The sequence below is a fragment of the Podarcis raffonei genome, chromosome 3, assembly GCF_027172205.1.
Source record: "Podarcis raffonei isolate rPodRaf1 chromosome 3, rPodRaf1.pri, whole genome shotgun sequence".
Taxonomy (NCBI): Eukaryota; Metazoa; Chordata; class Lepidosauria; order Squamata; family Lacertidae; genus Podarcis; species Podarcis raffonei.
This window is the reverse complement of record NC_070604.1, coordinates 119,258,892-119,280,990: the sequence shown is the minus strand read 5'-3', so window position 1 is coordinate 119,280,990 and position 22,099 is coordinate 119,258,892. Positions and strand designations below refer to the sequence as shown.

The following is a 22,099-nucleotide window of genomic DNA, read 5'->3' as shown; positions in this document are numbered from 1 at the left end:
GTTAAAGTTACAGTCCTGTGCACGTTTAGAACCATAGGATGATAATAATAATAATAATAATAATAATAATAATAATAATAACAACAACAACAACAACAACAACAAAAAACAACAACAACAACAACAACAACAACAACAACAACAACAACAACAACATAATAATAATAATAATAATAATAATAATAATAATAATAATAACAACAACAACAACCAATGGATTGAAGTTACAAGAAGGGATATTCCGACTAAACTTGAGGAAGAACTTTCTGAGGGTAAGAGCTATTTGACAGTGGAACAGAGGTTGTGGACTCTCCTTCGTTACAAGTTTTTAAGCAGAGGTTGGATGGCCATCTGTCATGGACGCTTTAGCTGAGATTCCTGCATTGCAGGGGGTTGGTCTAGATGACCCTTGGGACCCTTCCAACTCTACGCTTTTATGATCCTGATTAGGGAAGCTTTTAATGTTTGATGTATTACAGTATTTTAATATTTTGTTGGAAGCCGCCCAGAGTGGCTGGGGAAACCCAGCCAGATGGGCGGGGTATAAATAATAAATTATTATTATTATTATAAGTACTTTGTGCAGTGCGTAGTTAAACTATAGAACTGTTGGGATACTGCCAGGGAGGCAAAGTCCATCATAGCCCCCAAGCCGGCTGCCGGACGATCCATCGACCTCCCGTAGACAGGCAGTATCAGCAATTAGCGACACGAAGCCTCAGAAATGGTATTGCCACATTCTTAGGCTGGTGCACACTCTATCAGCAGAATTCACACAGCGAAAGATGCACAGCAGGAGAGCATATTTACAGTTTATTCAGCGTTGGTCAGAACAAAGAAAAACATGACCGCCTGCATCGGTATGCTCAGGCAACAAGAAGGAAACGAAAGCAACTGAAAACATAAACATCCTGTGAACAGGAAATACGCAGACTCTGTGACTCACAAAGCCTGCTCCCTTTTAAGGTGGAACGGAAATATCCTAACAGGAACTCCCTGCCACAGGAAGTACTGATTTCCACCAGCTAGGATGGTGTTAAAAAGAGGATTGGAGAAACCCAAGGAGGAGAGCTACGGATGGCTGCTAGCCAGGATGGCTGTGCTCTGTCCGCACTGTTAAGAGGCATCAATTCTTCTGAAAACCAGTTGCTGGAAACTGGGTTTCCCAGAAGTGGCATCTGGTGGGTCACTGTGAGAAGAGGATGCTGGACTGTTTGGACCATTGGCCTGATCCAGCACGGCTCTTCTTCTCCTATCCTTAAAAGCCAACGATGCAATCTTGTCTTGGGGAAGGACGGCTCTGCTGAGCACTCTTGTCATCTCTGGGCCCAAGACAGCCACTTCCTCGCATGTGGCAGGCTCACTTTCCAGCCAATTAATTCATTTAATGCTCGGCTTAACGCTACCGAATGGGATTTGCTGGGGAGTTTGATGGGATCATCTCCTTGGCGGTCGGCAACGCAGCGACAACAGGCCCCCTCCCGCCTCGCCTGCCTCCTGTAATATCAGAGGCAGAGCGAAAGCATTCTATTGACCCACTCGATGGCAGCGTTAAAAGGAGGAAAATATCTCAGTGGGAGCACTGGGAGAAGTGTGTGTGTGGCAGTACAGCTCCGTTTACTTTTAAAGGCGGACCTATCCAATCCACTGGAAGGACAGATCGTGAAGCTGAGCCTCCAAGACTTTGGCCACCTCATGAGAAGAGAAGACTCCCTGGAAAAGACCCTGATGTTGGGAAAGATGGAGGGCACAAGGAGAAGGGGACGACAGAGGACGAGATGGTGGGACAGTGTTCTTGAAGCTACCAGCATGAGTTTGACCAAACTGCGGGAGGCAGTGGAAGACAGGAGTGCCTGGCGTGCTCTGGTCCAGGGGGTCACAAAGAGTCGGACACGACTAAACAACTAAACTACAACAACAACAATCCAACCCACACTTTCTGAAAAAATGCAAGGACTGAAACGCAACCACCTTTTGGAACTCCCAGTCCTCTGGAATTTTGCAATGATTGTCTCCATCCAACTATCACAGGGGTCAGCAAACTTTTTCTGCGGGGGGCCGGTCCACTGTCCCTCAGACCTTGTGGGGGGCCAGACTATATATTGAAAAATAAAAATAAAAATGAACAAATTCCTATGCCCCACCAATAACCCAGAGATGCATTTTAAAAAAAAGCACAAATTCCACTCATGTAAAAACACGAGGCAGGCCCCACAAATAACCCAGAGATGCATTTTAAATAAAAGCACACATTCTATTCATGTAAAAACACGCTGATTCCTGGACCGTCCGTGGGCCAGATTTAGAAGGCAATCGGGCCGCATCTGGCCCCCGGGCCTTAGTTTGCCTACCCATGAACTGACATGTACAAAAATGCATAGAATTAATAGATTGGTGAAAACGATACACTGCATTAGAGAGCATCGCAGTGAAAACATGAGCAGATGAGGCTAAAAATTGTGCCTTTGGAGAAATCGACACCGAAATGCCGACGAGTTTGAACGTCAGGTTGCTGGCCTGATCCGGCGGGTCATTCATATGTGTTTAATGTTTTCTCTGCGCTGAGGCAATGGAAAGGATGCTTCTTAGTTCAGCTGCAGAAGTCCTGTGAAATCTGCTCTTCTCTACACCCAATACCATGGCAGCCTGGTTTAACTCTCTTGCTTCACAAGAGCCTATACTTCACCTGGGACTTGTGTAAGCACGTGTCTTCTACCTCCCCTCACTCCAGTCGCTGCCCCTAAGAACACAAGAAGAGTCCAACTGGATCAGGCCAATGACCCCTCTAGTCCAGCATCATGTTCTCACAGTGGCCAACCAGGTGCCCAGATTCAGGATCTGATCACGTCAGCCTTCTCCTCTCCTGCAGTTTTCCACCTCAGTTTTATCTGATTGTATCTTTATTCATTTCCATTTTTTATTGTTTTAAAAAGGTAAAGGGACCCCTGATCATTAGGTCCAGTCGTGGCCGACTCTGGGGTTGCGGCGCTCATCTCGCTTTATTGGCCGAGGGAGCCGGCATACAGCTTCCGAGTCATGTGGCCAGCATGACTAAGCCGCTTCTGGCGAACCAGAACAGCGCACGGAAATGCTGTTTACCTTCCTGTAATGGGAATTGGGGGTTGCTCGTGCGTAAGTTGCCGCCACTCTCGGCGAGGTTGCCTGGATAAACCTTCCCCTGGCTGGACAGCCCTGATTCCGCGTCTGTCTCAGTCACTGGCAGAATCCGTCAGTGGGCGTTTCCTGAACTTCTTCCAACATAAAAGTTCCTTGACGGATAGTCTCCGCCTAGCCTCCCTGCGCGGAAGTCTTCTGCGCAGGGTGGGTGTGGGCAGTGGAGGACCCGTACTCTCCTTGCTAGTCTCTGGTGAAGAGTCCTGGAGCCAACTCTCCGAAGCCTGCCTCTGCCCGCCTTTCTCCCTGGTGTAACGCTGATTTCCTTCCCTGGTAGCTGAGTCCCCTTCTTTCCTGCTGGGACCTTCTCCGGCATCGCTTGGGAGCCCTTCCTCCACTCCTGGCTGCGATGGCAGTTCCCTGACCCTTCCCGCCGGAGTGGTACCTATTTATCTACTTGCACTTTGACCTGCTTTCGAACTCCTAGGTTGGCAGGAGCAGGGACCGAGCAACGGGAGCTCACCGCATCGCAGGGATTTGAACCGCCGACCTTCTGATCGGCAAGTCCTAGGCTCTGTGGTTTAACCCACAGCACTACCTGTGTTTATTGTTTTACATTATTATTATTATTATTATTATTATTATTATTATTGTTATTATATGTTATTTATTATGTTATTTATTTATTTTTTAAATCTTTATTACGGCTCTGAGACCCAACAAATCGTTACAAAGCAATGCAGAATTCAGACAGCCTACCTCCAGGTTAAACAAGCATTTTGTTCAGACTTAAATATAGGGATTATTGGTTCTTGCAACCACCGATAAAAACTTCGCCACTGCTAATGTTCTAGCGTTTGTCCGGTCTTCCAATAGGAACCTGACATAGTGAGCCTCTGATTTTCCGGGAAAGGTACCAGCAAAGGTAATATCAGTTCAGCCCTGGCTTACTCATATTATTATTATTATTATTATTATTATTATTATTATTATTATTATTATTCCCATTTATTTTCCACTTTTCCTCCAAGGAGCTAAAGTTGACATACACGGTTCCGCTCCTCCCTATTCGCCGTTCACAACACCCCTGCGAGGCTGAGGAGTTGCTCCAAGTTTCCCTGTGGGTTTCATGTCTGAGCGGGAATTTGAACCCAGGATCCCCAGGCCTAAGTCCTGACCACCTAATCATCACGCCCCACACTGCTTCCCTTGAGCCCTGGTATCACGCCGTGCGCAGGGCAAAAGCACTCTGCACATGATTAAAGCCTTATTTCCCTCTTTTTCTACATCAGACTTTCTGCACAGCACTTATAACCTGTCCCGTTTGATTTTCCTCGCATCCTTTTCCTCGCATCTTTGGTAGCTTTCCAGCCGAACTAGACATTGCCGAGAGCTCTGTGGAACTCAAAAACTCGTGAGCATGGACCGATCCCATTGATTTTCTGCAAATGGGGCAATTCAGCTACCTGTTCTTTTCGATATGCAAGGGGGACCTCTCCTCTGCCCTTCAGAGGGGGGTGAGAATGTCCACTTGTCTTTCTTCCTTTTTAAAGAGAGCCCTACGATCCACATCCTCCTACCTCGAGGCCCACCGACACAGGAGAACTAATGCGAAGCGAAGGGTTCTTGCTCTGCAAGTGACAGCATCATTGGACATTCTAATATCTTGAGGACAGGAGTCCCGCAGCTGAAATCCAGGTACACAGAAGGCCTGACCTCTTGTGTACTTGAGGATCTCACTCAGGGCAGAGAGACGCTCGACGCCCCTGAGGAATGCAGCTGCCGCGGTAGATAACCGTTAGCAGAGATGCAACCGTGCGATCCGGCAGAGCTGAAACGTTTTGACGTCTGCGGCGGCGCAGCAGAATCGCAGTTAATGCTGCACAGCGCTCAGCCATCATGCTGTAGCTCAGCAGTAGACCGTATGCTGTGCATGCAAAAGGTCCAATCCCTGGCAACTCCTGGTAGTAGTAATAATAATAATAATAATAATAATAATAATAATAATAATAATAATTTATTATTTATACCCCGCCCATCTGGCTGGGCTTCCCCAGCCACTCTGGGCGGCTTCCAAAAAAATATTAAAATACTGTAATACATCAAACATTAAAAGCTTCCCTAAACAGGACTGCCTTCAGATGTCTTCTAAAAGTCTGGTAGTTGTTGTTCTCTTTGACATCTGGTGGGAGGGGGTTCTACAGGGCGGGTGCCACTACCGAGAAGGCCCTCTGCCTGGTTCCCTGTAACTTGGCTTTTCGCAGTGAGGGAACCGCCAGAAGGCCCTCGGAGCTGGACTAGGCCCTCGGTGCTGGTAGGACAGGCAGTGGCGTCGCAATGGGGGGTGGGGTGGCAGTGCGCCCCGGTGCCATGTCTGGGGTGTGTGTGTGACAAGAAGACACCCTGCGGGGGCTCACGGCGGCACAAGCAGCCATCGCGCCGCAACTGCCGCATGTGGAGGATCCTTCGTTTGTGGCTCCAGCTGCAAGCAGAGGATCCCGATGCCGGCGGCAAACCGCTATGTACACCGTATGTGCGGCAGTGGCACATGCATGCGCTATACGTAAAGATGCCGCACATGCGCTGTACATAGCGGTTTGCCACCGGTGCCGCTCTAGCGCCATACGGACAGCGGTGGGATCCCGGCACCGTCCGTATGGCGCTGGAGCGGAGCCGCCGACAAACCGCTATGTACAGCGCATGTGCGGCATTGCTCTGCATCGTACGTAGCGCCGCCGCACATGCGCCCTACGTAGCGATGCCATGCCCGGGTGTCACGACGCCTTCGTTCGCCCCTGAGGGAAAGATCTCAGTTCCAAATGGTTGTAGCGCCACCCTTCAATCTGTTGGTGATGGATTGGTCATAAATTTAATTCATCGTCATCTTCATTGTGGGCTCTCCTTCACTGGAGGGATTTATGCAGAGGTTGGGTGAAGTCCTGAATAATAATAATAATAATAATAATAATAATAATAATAATAATAATAATAATTTTTTATTTATACCCCGCACTTCGCGGTTCAGAAAACTGTGCTCAGGGCGGCTAACAACAAATTTAAAACAGTTAATTGATGCAACAAAAAACAGCATACAGTATAAAACGTGGATAACAATAAATTCAGAATTCAAAAATCAATTTAGGGGGGAAAGCCATCCAATAAACATTAGATGATCACCAGGGCTAGCTGGCTAAATTAGTCCTATTTGGGCCAGCGAGGAGACCAGGGGAGAATTAGCTGTGGGATCCCAGAGGGGTAATCTTCATAAAAAGGGAAGGGGGCGGGAAGGAAGGGGAATAAAAGATCAGGCTAAGTTCAAATTGAAAGCCAGGCAGATGCTTTAGTTGAGATTCCTGCACAACAGGGAGGTTGGACTGGGGTCCATTCAGATTCTATGATTCTGCAATCACCATCAGAAGAAAATTGCACTAAGTCACTGACAAATTTTCTCTTCCCAAAGAAAACCCGAAACAACACACCCTGCAGAAATAGGGAAAGCCGAGCACAAATATGGGGAAAAACGCCGAAAAGGAGCGGAACCAAAATGAACAGAGATCTGTCTACCCCTCGTAGGCAAGAAACGAAAAGCAAGAGGCGTTTCTGTGTGCAAACAAATGAGCATCTGTAGGGAAGTCCCCCAAGCCAGGATAGCGACGCCAAAGGCAAAAATGCACTTAGGGAAAATTAGAAAAAACCCCTGTTGGGAGGTTAACAAGGCTGACGATAAGCCTAACAAACAAGATTATCTATTGCACAATTAGCTGCCCGGTGCCACGCTGGGAAGTTTCAGTAAATGGCTGATGGGGGAATGATGGGGGGGGTGTCAGGGAGTGGAACGAAAATTTGGGATTTCTGCTCCCAGGACAGGGTGCTTCTCTGGGCCGGATGGGACTTCCGCCAGCAGACTCGGGTCGCTCCAAATGCAAAGCAGAAGAATGAGGAGGCCATTCTTAGTAGAGAAATAGGGGTGGTGGTGGGGAAGTGCTTAACCCTTCCCCACCAGTCATATCTGTTATGTACTGAAGTTCTCACCCTGGGCCAGCAGGGGGATACTGTAGATAGTTTTCACTCAGGTCCACGTCAGTTATTTTAGGCGGGGAAACCCTGGGTTGTTGTTGCTACAATGTTGATAGCTGGCTGCCTATAAAAGCAGGCCGGCTGAGCTGTTTGCTGTTCAGTTTTCTGTTCCAGCTTACAAAATAAAGAGCTGCTTTGGAGAAATCGCTGTGTCGTCTGCCATGTCTACCCACTATTTAACAATATCCCTCCATGTGACCCCTTCCACCTGTCTGCTTCCTTTACTAGAGGCGGCACCCCTGAACCCCAAATCTTTGTTGAGGAGAAGAAGGCAGCTGTGGGGGGGAGATTTACTTGGTGTTGGGGAGAGGGTGAGGGATGGCGTGGGGAATTATAAGCCCTCTCCTTTTGCCTGCGACCTCCCCTCAAGGCACTCTAGGTTAAAATTATTGACCCTCCTGGTGCCGAAGTCGAGGGAGAGATGAAGGGGACAGAACCGTTCCCAGCAACTAGTATCCATTCTTTTTTTAATTTGAGGATTTTCCAAAGTTTTAAAACATACGGATTTAAATTGCCTTCATCTATCTAAAAATCTGAAACCTCCATGGTTTCCCAACTCCTCCTTGTCCTACTGCATTTTCCCTCTTAACCACCCTCTTTCACTCTGCTTAGTATCCTGTTTATTACTGCTACTCACAGTTCAGATCCTACTTTATCTGTTAAAAATGTAAAGGGTAAAGGAACCCCTGACCATTAGGTCCAGTTGTGACCAACTCTGGGGTTGCGGTGCTCATCTCACTTTATTGGCTAAGGGAGCCGGCGTACATCTTCCGGGTCATGTGGCCAGCATGACTAAGCTGCTTCTGGCGAACCAGAGCAGTGCACGGAAACACTGTTTACCTTCCCGCCAGAGCGGTGCCTATTTATCTACTTGCACTTTGTCGTGCTTTCGAACTGCTAGGGTGGCAGGAGCAGGGACCGAGCAACAGGAGCTCACCCCATCATGGGGATTCGAACCGCCGACCTTCTGATCGGCAAGTCCTAGGCTCCGTGGTTTAACCCACAGCGCCACCCGCGTCCCTTATACTTTATCTGTTATATACCTCCTCAAATACCCTACAAAGGGGTTTCCACTCCTTCCTTCATAGCGCCTCCTTTTGATCTTTAAATTTTGTTGTCATGCTCGCCAGCTCCACATATTCTATCCGTTTATTCTGCCGTTCCTCTTTAGATGGAATTTCTTGGTCTTTTCACTTTTGTGCATAAGTTACTCTTGCTTCCAGCCCTCTTGGGGCAGTGGCGTTGTGGGACGGCAGAGGCTTTACAGGGGCCGCCGATGTGATAACTGGAACTGCTGTGCCACCACCGCCTATCAGGAACTCGATCCTAGCCTGCACCCTGTTTTGGAAAATGGGGATGCAGGCTGGGACTTGGGCTCTGCCAGGGGGCGGAGCCAACGGAGCAGGTAGGCTTCCCTTGGACCCTCCCCTTGCCCATTTAAGCAACCCCCACCTAGGGCACTACCTGTTGGTTCCCTCGCCGCTTCCCCCCACCTGCCCACCTTCGGTTTAAGCTGATAGTCAATGGCTTTGCTGTGGCTACGGTGGTCACCGTTCTTGATGGAGCCGGGTAGGAATTTGCCCACCGGGCTAATTAGCACTGACCTGGTGGTTTTGCCTACCTCCTAGCAATTGTCACATCTGGTTGGGCATGGGGGCTATCCTTTGTTTTGGATGGAGGGGAGGTTGTAGACCATCAGTAGGCAAACGAAGGCCCGGGCGCCGGATCCAGCCCAATAGCCTTCTAAATCTGGCCCGTGGACGGTCCAGGAATCAGCATGTTTTTACATGAGTAGAATGTTTTCTTTTATTTAAAATGCATCTCTGGGTTATTTGTGGGGCCTGCCTGGTGTTTTTACATGAGTAGAATGCGTGCTTTTATTCAAAATGCATCTCTGGGTTATTTGTGGGCATAGGAATTTGTTCATTTTTATTTTTATTTTTCAGTATATAGTCCGGTCTGAGGGACAGTGGATCGGCCCCCTGCTGAAAAAGTTTGTAGACTCTGCTTGCCCCTCCAAATGCTGGGGTATCCCGTTAAAGGGATCCAGGGGGAGTGACCATGTCTATGTGCCCGGGGGAGGGGCAGGGCTGAAGGCACTCCCCCACATGGCAGTCTTTGCAGTGGTCACCCTATTTGATGCCTGGATTGACCTACACATCACTCCTGGCGGGCTGGCCGAAAGTATTTCTATTGCCCCATGCCCAAGCCAAACCTCTTTCATCTGTGTTCAATAAAGCTGTAGCCTGTTTTGATCCCAAACCAGCCTTGTTGGTCTCTTATTTAAATGGGTTGGGATACAGGGAGCCAGTTGCCTTGTTCCACAACTAGCATTCGCATGCATTGCCACACCTGAGGAAGAGCATAGCCGTTGCAGCTAGGAGCCACTGACGGCCCTCCCCTCCACAAATTTGTCCGATCCCCTTTCCAACTTTAGACCTGGCCCCAGATCTGCACAAACTTATTATCCCAAAATACAGATGTGCTTTTACACTTGCAAGATTGGATGCTTTGCCACCTGCGGTACTTGAGGGCCGATTCCAAAAGATTCCACCTGAGAAACATCTTTGCCCCTGTGGAGATGGTAGCACCGAAACAGTGACACATGTCCTCCTGTCTTGCACTCTCTACAAAGACCTGAGGAACGAGATCATCACCCAACTCGTACTAACCATCCCAGGGCGCTCAGCCACTGCCACAATGGCCTTTCTTCTATCAGATCAAAATGAGCAGATAACAGCAAAGGTTGCTGGGTTCATAGCAGGGGCAATCAGAACAAGGGCCACTAACTGACTGCTGATTCAGGACTTTAAATTGTGCTTTTATATCAAATTTCCATTTCTGCGTACAGTGGTACCTCGGGTTAAGTACTTAATTCATTCCGGAGGTCTGTTCTTAACCTGAAACTGTTCTTAACCCGAAGCACCACTTTAGCTAATGGGGCCTCCTGCTGCTGCCGTGCCGCTGGAGCACTATTTCTGTTCTTATCCTGAAGCAAAGTTCATAACCTGAAGCACTATTTCTGGGTTAGCAGAGTCTGTAACCTGAAGCGTATGTAACCCGAGGTACCACTGTATACTGCAGTGTTTTACTGTTGCTATGGCCATTGGCTAATGCGAATCAAGTTTTATCTCTCTCTCTCTCCTTTCCAAGCTTTCAGTTTACGCTTCGAAGGCCCCCCCCCTCCATGCCCTTTGATAGGGACTCTGCTTTCTCCTCCTGCGATTCCACCCCAAACGTGTCGAACGCCTGTGCCTCTTAGATCTCGCAACACATCTGAAGTATACCAGGGATGGAGCAGTCTGGCAATCGAAGGCGAGGGGTGAAGCGATCCATTTCTAAGTGGCAATTCTGCAGCTGGCTGCAAATGCCACTGCACACAGAAGGAGCCACGTGCTTTTCCACGCCTGCTTTCGGTGGGTGCGTGCGCACACACATTCCTCGTCCAATTTCCTTACTCGGCCACGAGCATTTTGGAAGCAGATGAAGTGTGTGTGTGTGCAGGACCGCCCTCTACCAAGCGTCTCCTCGGCAATGGGCCACTGTCTGAACGGCCAGGTTTGCAGAGGGCTTCCTGCCAAGGTAGAAGCCGCCTGAGCACAGCGGAGAGGCACCAGGGCCAAGACTCCAGTGCCACTTCCTTCATGAAGCTCCCTTTCCAACAGAGTGTCACTGCACATTACGGAACAAGGAACAAGCCCTTGCGGTCAGGTTCTGCTCAGGCCTGTTGACTCGCTCAGGGCTACAAGGGGCTGCCTGTCAATTCCCTCTCTCTTTCTCATTTCTCCCCAGCCTACCTCACCCCATGTCCACGATTCCACCAGTAGCGTCTCTGAAATTTTTTACACATCACTTGGGAAGACAGGCGAGCTAATGCCAGTGTACTGGAAGACGCAAAGATCACCAGTGTCGAAGCAATGATTCTTCAACATCAACTTTGTTGGACTGGTCGTGTTGTTGCTTCTGGCGAACCAGAGCAGCGCACGGAAACGTCGTTTACCTTCCCGCTGGAGCGGTACCTATTTATCTACTTGCACTTTGAGGTGCTTTAGAACTGCTAGGTTGGCAGGAGCAGGGACCGAGCAACAGGAACTCACCCTGTCGCGGGGATTCGAACTGCTGACCTTCTGATCGGCAAGCCCACGTCCCGAAATTATCCTAGGAGTAGTTTTTTTTAAAAAAGGTAAAGGACACCTGGATGGTTAAGTCCAGTCAAAGGCGACGATAGGGTTGCGGTGCTCATCTCGCTTGCACCATGATGAACCTTTGGTGGAGAACGTTTGTTTGCACACTGTTGAATCATTGGCAAAGATAGTAAAAAAAAAAGAAGAAAAGGCAAGAAAAGGTAAAGGACCCCTGGACAGTTAAGTCCAGTTAAAGGCGACTATGGGGTTGCGGCGCTCATCTTGCTTTCAGGCAGAGGGAGCCGGCATTTGTCCACAGACAGCTTTCCAGGTCATGTGGCCAGCATGACCAAACCGCCTCTGGTGCAACGGGACACCTTGACGAGTTCCAGAGCGCACGGAAATGCCATTTACCTTCCCGCCACAGCAGTACCTGTTTATCTACTTGCACTGTTTTGCTTTTGAACTGCTAGGTTGGAAGGAGCTGGGACAGAGCAACAGGAGCTCACCCCATCACGGGGATTCGAACTGCTGACCTTCTGATCAGCAAGCCCTAGAGGCTCAGTGGTTTTAGACCACAGCGCCACCCGCGTACCACCTTAGGGGTAGGAGAAAGATATGACAGGGTCTGGTCTTGGTCTAGTCTTATCTGGAGCTGGGAAGATACCTGGAGACCTAATGGAGGGTGGGCAAGATCTGCTGCGAGCCCCTCCAGCTTATGCCCAGGTTGTATATATAAGCAAATAAAATCATTTATCAAAAAGACATCGCAGTCTTCTTCAGTGACCTTCGTTCCAAGGAACCGGAATCTGAGGTCATGGTTGGCACCCTCAAGTCTCCCGCTGCTTGGCGATTGGGGCGCATGTAACATTTTAATTTCTTAATTTTTTATAACTGAAGTCTGAAATAGCATGCTTGAAAAAACCATATGTATTCAACCTAGAAATCTGGATACAAGGCCATCTGCTCCAGGAGCCACTAACCTCAGAGAACACGGTTTACAGATTCCTGTTGTTCCATCACGCTCTCCTTGGGGAGAAGATCTCGTGCCAAACAGGCAACGCAGACCACTCACTACGTTGCGCCTCTGAGGAAAGATGGTTACAAATAGCTTATTCTGCAAAGCCCTTCCTGAACCGTGCCGGGCTCACCTCATACGAACTCTCCACGCGGCCCCCACTCATCTCTACACCACTGAATGAACGCGCATGCCGTTAAGGAAGTTAAGTAAACGTCTGGACTAGAAGTCCCTAATTTGAATCTTGCCACGGGATCAATCATGGTATTGTAGAGTCACCCAGTCCAACCCCCTGCAATGCAGGAAACTCAGCGAAATCTGTATGTTTTCAATGGATTAGATAGGTAGGTAGATAGCTAGTTTTAACTCTATCAGTGTTGAATTTAAAAAAAAAATATTATTTCATCCCCCCCCCCAAGTTTTCAGCGGTTCTTGTTTTAATCTGGAAAAAGGTGGGGCTAAAAATAAATATATAATACTAAAAATAAATATAAAATAAGGTCCGCGGAGGACCTTAAGCTCCACAAATGACGACACTTTGGAGGTCCCAGGTCACAAGGTGGTTAGATTGGTCTCAACTAGGGCCAGGGCCTTTTCAGTACTGGCCCCAATTTGGTGGAACGCTCTGTCACAAGAGACTAGGGCCCTGCGGGACTTGACATCTTTCTGCAGGGCCTGCAAGATGGAGCTGTTCCGCCAGGCCTTTGGTTTGGACTCAGTCTGACCCTTATGTTTCCCTTTTGATCTATGGGCTACTATTAAAATGAGGCTGCATTTTAAATTGTATTTAACCCATATTTTAAATTGTTTTTCTTTTCTTTTCTCTCCCCCCCATTATATTTTTATTGTAATTTTACTGGTGTTAGCTGCCCTGAGCCCAGCTCTGGCTGGGGAGGGCGGGGTATAAATAAAAATTTATTATTATTATTATTAATTACAGCGGTACCTCTGGTTGTGAATGGGATCCGTTCTAAAGCCCTGTTCGCAACCTGAGCAGAACGCAACCCACGTTTGCGCGGGTCACGATTTGCTGCTTCTGCACATGCGTGTGACGTCATTTTGAGCCTCTGCGCATGCGCAAGTGGCGAAACCCAGAAGTAACCCTTTCTGGTACTTCCGGGTCACTGTGGGATGCAACCTAAAAACTCTCAACCTGAAGCAAACGCAACACGAGGAATGACTGTAGTGCCTTTTGCAACTGGAAGGATACCATGGGTCATCTGACTGGAGCAGATGGTTTTCCTTCTTGGTCAGGGTGATCCCAACAGGTGGGGGGCTGGCCGATGGCAGATCTGCCTCAAAAGACTCTTCCTTTTTTTTTTTTATAATATTTTTTATTAAACAGTTTTTTATATAACAGAAACAAAACATACATAAACAAACATCAAACAATAATAAAACATAAAACAAGTACCATTTCATAACCCAATTTCTAAACCTTACTTCCACGACCTCCTCTTACTTGCCGTTTCTGTATTCCAAATTCTTACAGTTATTCAGCGAAATCTTGCCTTATTTTGTTATAAATTTATACTAATCACCCTTATTTGTCATGACCATTACTAATAGTAACCATTTATTTTAATCCAACATCATTCTAACTGTCATTAATTTTATAGTGTTTCTTTAAATAGTCCTTGAACTTTTTCCATTCTTCTTCCGCCGCTTCTCTTCCCTGGTCTCGGATTCTGCTCGTCATCTCTGCCAAGCTCATATAGTCCATCACCTTCATCTGCCATTCTTCCAGTGTGGGTAGATCCTGTGTCTTCCAGTACTTTGCAATGAGTATTCTAGCTGCTGTTGTGGCATACATAAAAAAGGTTGTATCTTTCTTTAGCACCCCCTGGCCGACAATACCCAAGAGAAAGGCCTCTGGTTAAAAGACTCTTCCTTACAGATGATTTCCACCAGACTCAGTGGGATCTATCCGCTCTCGCAAGGAATGTCTTTGGGACGGGGATGCCAAAAGATTTGCAAGAGGCTAATTACACTGTGTGCCTGTTTAATGAACCTCAGAGATAGCTTAATAAATACATGAGCATTAGCGGCGTTTAACGTTTCGCATTAATGATTAATAATCCCCTTCGTGAAGTCAGACATCGGGAGATCCATGAAGCAAAGGAACATCCCGTGCAGGTTTGCAGAGATGGAAAATCCTTGTGGCCATAGGTGTGCTCATTTTGAACAAATAATCTATGCAGAGCTCAGTTCCCTTTTTTTTTGGCAGTGGTGGGGGTGAGGAAAAAAGAAGCAGACTATTTATTAAGTTTTGATTTAATGGGAAATAGGTGTTTTAAATCACTTGGGTAGCTCATGACATTATGTGAAAGATTCTCTTGCCTGTCGCTCTTCCAAGTCGCCAGTTTATTACGCCGCAGGGCTGAATATAACAAACGGGTGTGATCCTGCATACAGGAGTATTTACAGGAACGGGACAGGGGGACCTGTTGCAAGCCAAGGGCAGCATTCCCTCGTGGACAACTTTCCAGGGGCCGCATGTTGATGGCAGGCTGGTCCAGTGGGTGGAGCAAGAGTCGTCCATGACTACACCTAACGGTCAGGGGATCCTTTTCCTTTACCTATGACTTCCCTTGTTCTGGACACTAGACTTCTCTTGAGGCAGCCTAGAATTGCCTCAACCCTATCCTACTATTTGGTTGCTGTTGTAATCCTCGCATCAGCCCTGTAAAGTTTCCATCCCCATCTTGCAGAGTGAGCAAGCAAGCAAGCAAGCAAGCAAGCGAGGAAGCAACATTTCCGCTGTTGTTTGCTTTGACCACGATCTTTCTGCCTCCCCTCTTCTCCCCGATCTAAAGAAAAGTCCCTGGAATGAATGAGTAGCTCATAGGCATTGTGGTACAATAATTGTTTCTGACATGATGTCTGCTTCTTTTGATCCTGGAAACTCTTTAACATCTGCTCCCAAGGGAAATGCAACAAGTGTCACCGGCTCTTTAAAGGAAACACACTGCAGGATTCTAATGGGGGGAGAGGGAGAGAGAGGGGGGGTGGACTTTGGGTGGGCTCAGTAAGTACCTCGCCAAAAAGACAAGGGAGGGGATGAATGTATTTCCCCCCCAGCCCGTTTCCTTTTGCATCAGACTAGGAAGTGTGTGTGTGTGTGTCTGGGAGAAGGAATGGCTGGAGCCAGGAGGTTGGCACCACCAGGCACATGTCAAAGCCCATCCCTACATTGGAGGTCCGCTGCTAACCCCCAGGGTCTCCTGTCCCTGCTGTCAACCTGCCCTACGAGTGAACGAGCAACGGTGGGAGCAAACAGGCCACCTCTGCTCAACTCTCTGCAGATCAGACCCAGCAGAAGAGGGCAAATGAGTAGGCAGTCGGCACTTCTGAGCCGTTACGTAACTTCATTATGTAAGAGTGGGGAAGGCTCAGTACCTGTGAGTGTGCTCAGTTGCCTAGCCTATCTCTCTCTCTCCCCCTTCATCTCATTTTTCCATTTCTTACCCTCTTAGAGAAGGGATGCGGGTGGTGCTGTGGTTAAACCACAGAGTCTAGGACTTGCCAATCAGAATGGCGGCGGTTCGAATCCCTGCGACGGGGTGAGCTCCCGTTGCTCAGTCCCTGCTCCTGCCAACCTAGCAGTTCGAAAGCATGTCAAAGTGCAAGTAGACAAATAGACACCGCTCCGGCGGGAAGGTAAATGGCGTTTCCGTGCGCTGCTCTGGTTTGCCAGAAGTGGCTTAGTCATGCTGGCCACATGAGCTGGAAGCTGTTTGCCGGCTCCCTCGGCCAATAAAGCGAGATGAGCGCCGCAACCCCAGAGTTGGTCACAACTGGACCTAATGGCCAGGGGTCCCTTTACCTTTTTACCCTCTTAGAGTGCAAACCAAAGCTGGGAGATTTGGCAGGAATAGAGCATCTAAACACAGGAAACAAATTACTTTCCCTCCCCAATTACTGTATTTTTCCGTCTATAAGACACCCCATGTATAAGGTTCCCCCTTCCCAATTATGTTACACACCAGACACCCAATTCCCCTGCGTGCGAAGACAGGCTCTGTTGGATGAGGGGGTCCAACGGTAAAGAAGGCGGTCTCTGCATGTGCCATAGAGGGAAGTGAGGGACAGACGGGGTTTGTTGACCTGGGGAGGGAGCAGATGATACCAGGCTCGGTGGGCAGTGTTAGACAATAGCTGGTCACACAGACAGCCCTACCAAGAAGAAAGCTTGCTTTGCCACCAACTCAGCTTGTGCTGAGGTCATACATAAGCAGCAGAAGGTGTCATGGGCTTTGAAGACACTCGAACTCAGGACGCAAGGGAGCAACGTGCCAGGAGGAAGGCACGCTTGGCAAATCCAGACCGTGATCAACTCCCACCCCGGAACCAATGTCCCCACTGTGGAAGGACGTGTGGATCCAGAATTGGCCTCCACAGTCACTTACGGACTCACTGTTAATACCGTGTTCATGGAAGACAATCTTACTCGGCTACGAGGGACCGCCAAAGAGAGAGAGAAGAGAGCAATCCTACAGGAAGCCCATCCCCTTGAAGCAGGGGACTTATTTCTGAGTAAGGCTGGACAGAACTGGACTGTAGAAGTGATGGAAGAGAGGGGAGAAGAAGAAGAAGAAGAAGAAGAAGAAGAAGAAGAAGAAGAAGAAGAAGAAGAAGAAGAGGAAAGATGCTATTTTAAGGACAAGCTGCACTCGTATGGAAATCATCTTCCGAGCAAAGCTATTTTCTGGCTTTCTGCCCCCCAAGCCAGCCAGGAGCTGCTGTGTTTTCTATTCCGGTCACACTGGATGCTTCTTACCAATCTATCCGTCTTAATCAGACAGTACCATTTCTCGGAGAACCATCACAGCCTTGGAAGCAGGATCCATGGAGGAAAGGGGAAGATATGGGGTTGAGGACGGGGTCTTGGGGTCTTGGGAGCCTTCCAATCAGAAAAGGAGGACACAAACACACATACTAGATGCTGCTTTTAAGATCATAAAGTTATTCACACACACACACACACACACACACACACATGTATACCTAGCATGAAATTATGAGTAAAAGTGTGGAAAGTGTAAGGTTATCACAAAAATTGGGGGAACAAGGGTGCACTCCTAGAAGCAGCATGTTGGAAGTGCAACAGCAGGGCTCATTCTGTGTGCACCTCAAGGGTTAATTCTCTTGACCTTAAAGCCAAGTAGCCAAGAGAGGGATGGGTGGAGGTGCTGCCTAGCAACCAGGCGCAACAACATGACCCTCGCTGAGGTAACACAGCCTCTGATTGGCTGCCTAGTCCTGAGGGAGTTTCCTCCTGAATGTGTTGTTGAACATCTCCCCCTTATGAACAAGGCCTGTAAGATCAAGACCAAATCCGTCGGTTGAATTCTCCTCAAGTCGCACACTGTTTTCGTTCACATATCAGTTTCTTTCCTCCTTGGGCTCCATCCTTGGTATTCATAGAACTGGAGAGTTGGAAGGGACCTTGAGGATCATCTAGTCCAACCCCCTGCAATGCAGGAATATGCAGTTGTCCCATACAGGGATTGAACCTGCGACCTTGGCATTCTCACTGCCACATTCTAACCCACTGAGCTGCCTCCGTTCAATGTGAGTGACTTTTTCTAAAACAAAGTGTTGTCATGGCTGTGCAGACTACAGCAAGCATACAAGGCCTTAAACAACTTCAGAGTCAAGTACCTAAAAGAGTACCTTCCCCAATATGGACCACCCTATACCCTACAATCAGCAGGGGGTGGGGGGGAGCTGTAGGTGGTGCTGCCCCCTGGTTGGCACTAACCGATGACAGGGCCCTTTCAGTGGTGGCTCCTTGGCTTAAATAAAAAAATGATGGGAAGTCACGGTATAAGGCATGTTCTGCAGACTCCAGTGGTTTCCCCAGGCAAAAGCATATTGGTATTGGATGGATGGGAGTTGTAGTTAAAACAGCCCCAGGGCCCCATGTTGGGAAAACCTGTTTTGTGGGACCAAGAAAGAGCCCACTTTTGAGAGTCCAGCCCAAACAGCCTTCTGTTGGGCTCCCCATTTCTTCAGCGGTCCCCATTCCATGGGCTTCCCAGAGATGAAGGACGGTTCGTGTCAGGAGCTACCATTCCAATGTTCTCACGAAATCTCCTGGCATAACCAGAGCTCCGGGGTTAATGTGTGAAATCAAAATGGCCTCCCCGGGGCAGCCATTTTAATTTCCCACAGTGCCCCTGGAGTGATGTACTGAGGAGATTCCGGGGGGATTTTAAGCAGCGGCTTACAAAACTGACTGCTTGGCAGCAGACATGCCACCCAACATTTTCCCCACTGAAACGAGGACACTCAGTTTTTCGATCCCAAGCTTTCGCGCATGCACGAGAGCAAAAGACACCCATTCTTTGGTCTCACAGGACAGAAAAAACGAGTGGCTTTCAGACAAAATTAATGGACTACGCAGAATTAGATAAACTGACAGGAAGGATTCGAAACCTGCGGGACCAGAAATTCACAGAAGATTGGAAGAAATATACAAACTATTTGAAGAGGAATTGTAATCAACAAATTACGCTAGTAGGACTACAAGAAGTTTTGTAAGGAGAAATACATGAAATATTGCAAAGTAGAGAAAGAATAGAGATATTAGTTATGAGATTTAAATGTAATAGTGAAAGTAAGGAATGTATATTAAATGAATAGATTGGAAAATTTTCAGATGTGATTGATGGAAGAAAAAAATGGTATAAGATATGAAAGTATGTTTAATTATTGTTGAAAATGATATGTTGAAAAACGAAATAAAATTTATAAAAGAAAGAAAGGAAAAACGTGTGGCTTTCATTCTGTTGCTCTGGCATGAAATCAACAGGATCGTGCCAGAGTGTCGGATAGAAGCTGCTCCTTTTTTTGTCTGTCCCTGCCAGAGCGCCATGCCACCTGCCTTCCCCTCGTTGCCATCTAACGTCGGTTGCCCCGGGACAAAGGCAGAGCCTGAGGTGCCCCCAGAGAAAGTGGGGGTATACCTCTGAAAATGGGGCACTTGGCAGGAATGGCAACAGAGCAGGGACAGGGTCACAAATATTGGTTGGCCTCACAAATATTCTGGGGCATTGGCTATGGGCTGAGGGTGCTGGGTGCTGCCTCCAACTAGCCATAACTTGCCCAAAGGTGCTGATAGACACTGTAGTCAGGTTGAATCCTAACAAGACTGAAGTACTGTTTTTGGGGGACAGGGGGCGGGCGGATGTGGGGGACTCCCTGGTCCTCAATGGGGTAACTGTGCCCCTGAAGGACCGGGTGCGCAGCCTGGGAGTCATTTTGGACTCACAGCTGTCCATGGAGGCGCAGGTCAATTCTGTGTCCAGGGTGGCTGTCTACCAGCTCCATCTGGTACACAGGATGAGACCCTCCCTGCCCGCAGACTGTCTTGCCAGAGTGGTGCATGCTCTAGTTATCTCCCACTTGGACTACTGCAATGCGCTCTACGTGGGGCTACCTTTGAAGGTGACCCGGAAACTGCAATTAATCCAGAATGCGGCAGCCAGACTGGTGACTGGGAGTGGCCGCCAGGACCACATAACACCAGTCCTGAGAGATCTGCATTGGCTCCCAGTACATTTCCGAGCACAATTCAAAGTGTTGGTGCTGACCTTTAAAGCCCTAAACGGCCTCGGTCCTGTATACCTGAAGGAGCATTTCCACCCCCATCATTCAGCCCGGACACTGAGACCCAGCACCGAGGGCCTTCTGGCGGTTCCCTCATTGTGTGAAGTGAGGTTACAGGGAACCAGGCAGAGGGCCTTCTCGGTAGTGGCGCCTGCCCTGTGGAACGCCCTCCCTTCAGATGTCAAAGAGATAAACAACTACCTGACATTCAGAAGACATCTTAAGGCAGCCCTGTTCAGGGAAGTTTTTAATGTGTGACATTTTAGTGTATTTCTGGTCTCTGTGTGGAAGCCGCCCAGAGTGGCTGGGGAAACCCAGCCAGATGGGTGGGGTACAAATAATAAATTATTATTATTATTATTATTATTATTATTATTATTATTATTATTATTATTTTTAGACAACGCTGAGCTAGATCTCCAACTCATTTCAAGGCAGTTTCCTGTGTTCCCATGCCCGCACCCTTTTGTCTCTCTCCGATAGATTATGAGCCTCCGCAGGGAGGGATTTTGTCACTTCTGTGTGGCGCCAAAGAGGCGTTCGGTAGTAGTATTAGTGTCAGGGTAAAGAAGTGAGTCCCTTGAGGACACAGGACAGTTTCTAGTGCAAACCCCCAGCGGAGAATCCTTGCTGAGCTTGCCAAACAGACAGCAGAGGAGACAGCAATGCTCAGACGAACATGGAAGGAAACTTCTGCTGTTTGGGGAAAAAAAGTCTGCTTGATATTTTGGCTCCGGCAAAAGACAGCAAAGGATTCCAGTTCCTCAGAAGCAGGTTAGCCTTCCCTGGATTTGACAAGAGCTGAATTGAACATGGGTGAGGAGCGCAGAATGAAGCAACTGCTACTATCTGCCCTTCCGTATCTATCAGGCCTCGCCCCGGGGGCAGCTGGTTCCGTCTAATGCATCTTCTGTCCCGAGAAGAGACTCATAAGACAATAAGAACAGCCCTGCAGCAGGAACAGGACAGAGGCTGGTCAAAGTCCAGCACCACAAAATTCAGCGCCGTCTTACAGTAAACCGTCAAGATGACCAACACCAAGGGCAAGAGGAGGGGGACACGTTACATGTTCTCAAGACCCTTTCGCAAACATGGTGTGGTCCCTCTTGCTACCTACATGCGCAACTATATACCCACTCTGGAAGAATGGCAGATGAAGTTGATGGATTTCATGGAACTGGCTGAAATGACTGGCAGAATCCGTGACCTGGGAGAAGAGTCGGTGGAAGAAGATTGGAAGAAATTTAAGGACTATTTGCAGAAATATTGTAAAATTATAGAATGTTAATTTGACGTTGGATCGAAAATAAGAGGTGTTAGCAACAAAGTTAAAAAGAATATGTTAAAAATAGATTGACAAAGGATGAAAATATTCATTTATAAATATGTCAAGATAAAGAGTTAAGATAAAGGAAATAGGCCAAGGATTTGCTGAATTGATTAGGTAAATGGGAATACAAAAAGGGGAGGCGGGTGGAAGTCAAGGAAACTAGTAAATGAAGCAAAAGGCATAAAAATGGATCTATTTTTTTCCAATTTTTTTCTTTTCTTTTAATTATGTGTTTTTACTTTTTCGATTATTGTATTTCTCTTTTCTGTATTTTTCTTTTTATTTTTCTTTGTAAACTTTTGTCTATTTTTTGTAAAATCTCAATAAATATCTTATAAAAAAAATACATGCGCAAGAAGGGTGATATTGTTGACATAAAGGGCATGGGCACAATTCAGAAAGGCATGCCCCACAAATGCTACCATGGCAAGACAGGAAGGGTATACAACATTACTCAGCATGCTGTGGGCATTATTATGAACAAAAAAGTTAAGGGCAAGATTCTGGCCAAGAGAATTAATGTGCGAATTGAGCATATTAAGCACTCAAAGAGCAGAGACAGCTTCTTGCAGCGTGTGAAAGAAAATGAAAGAAAGAAAAAAGAAGGAAAGGAAAGGGGAATTTGGTTTGAACTAAAACGCCAGCCTGCTCCTCCAAGAGAAGCCCGCTTTGTGAGAAACAATGCAAGGAGCCAGAGCTGCTGGAACCAATTCCATGTGAGTTTATGGCATAGTGTATGTGAACAAAAAAAAATACCATGTTGAGGACCTAAAATTTTTTTTAAAATTCAGAGGTGTGTGGGTTTCAAAGAAGAGCTGAGTT

The 22,099-nt window shown here is 47.6% G+C and overlaps 1 protein-coding gene and 1 pseudogene across 1 annotated transcript in view; one reads left to right on the top strand and one right to left on the bottom strand.

Annotated features, from left to right (window-relative positions):
- Positions 1-22,099, bottom strand: part of XKR6 (XK related 6) — a 164,118-nt gene that overhangs the window by 45,681 nt on the left and 96,338 nt on the right. The window lies entirely within an intron of this gene.
- Positions 20,952-22,051, top strand: LOC128411440 (60S ribosomal protein L21-like; annotated as a pseudogene).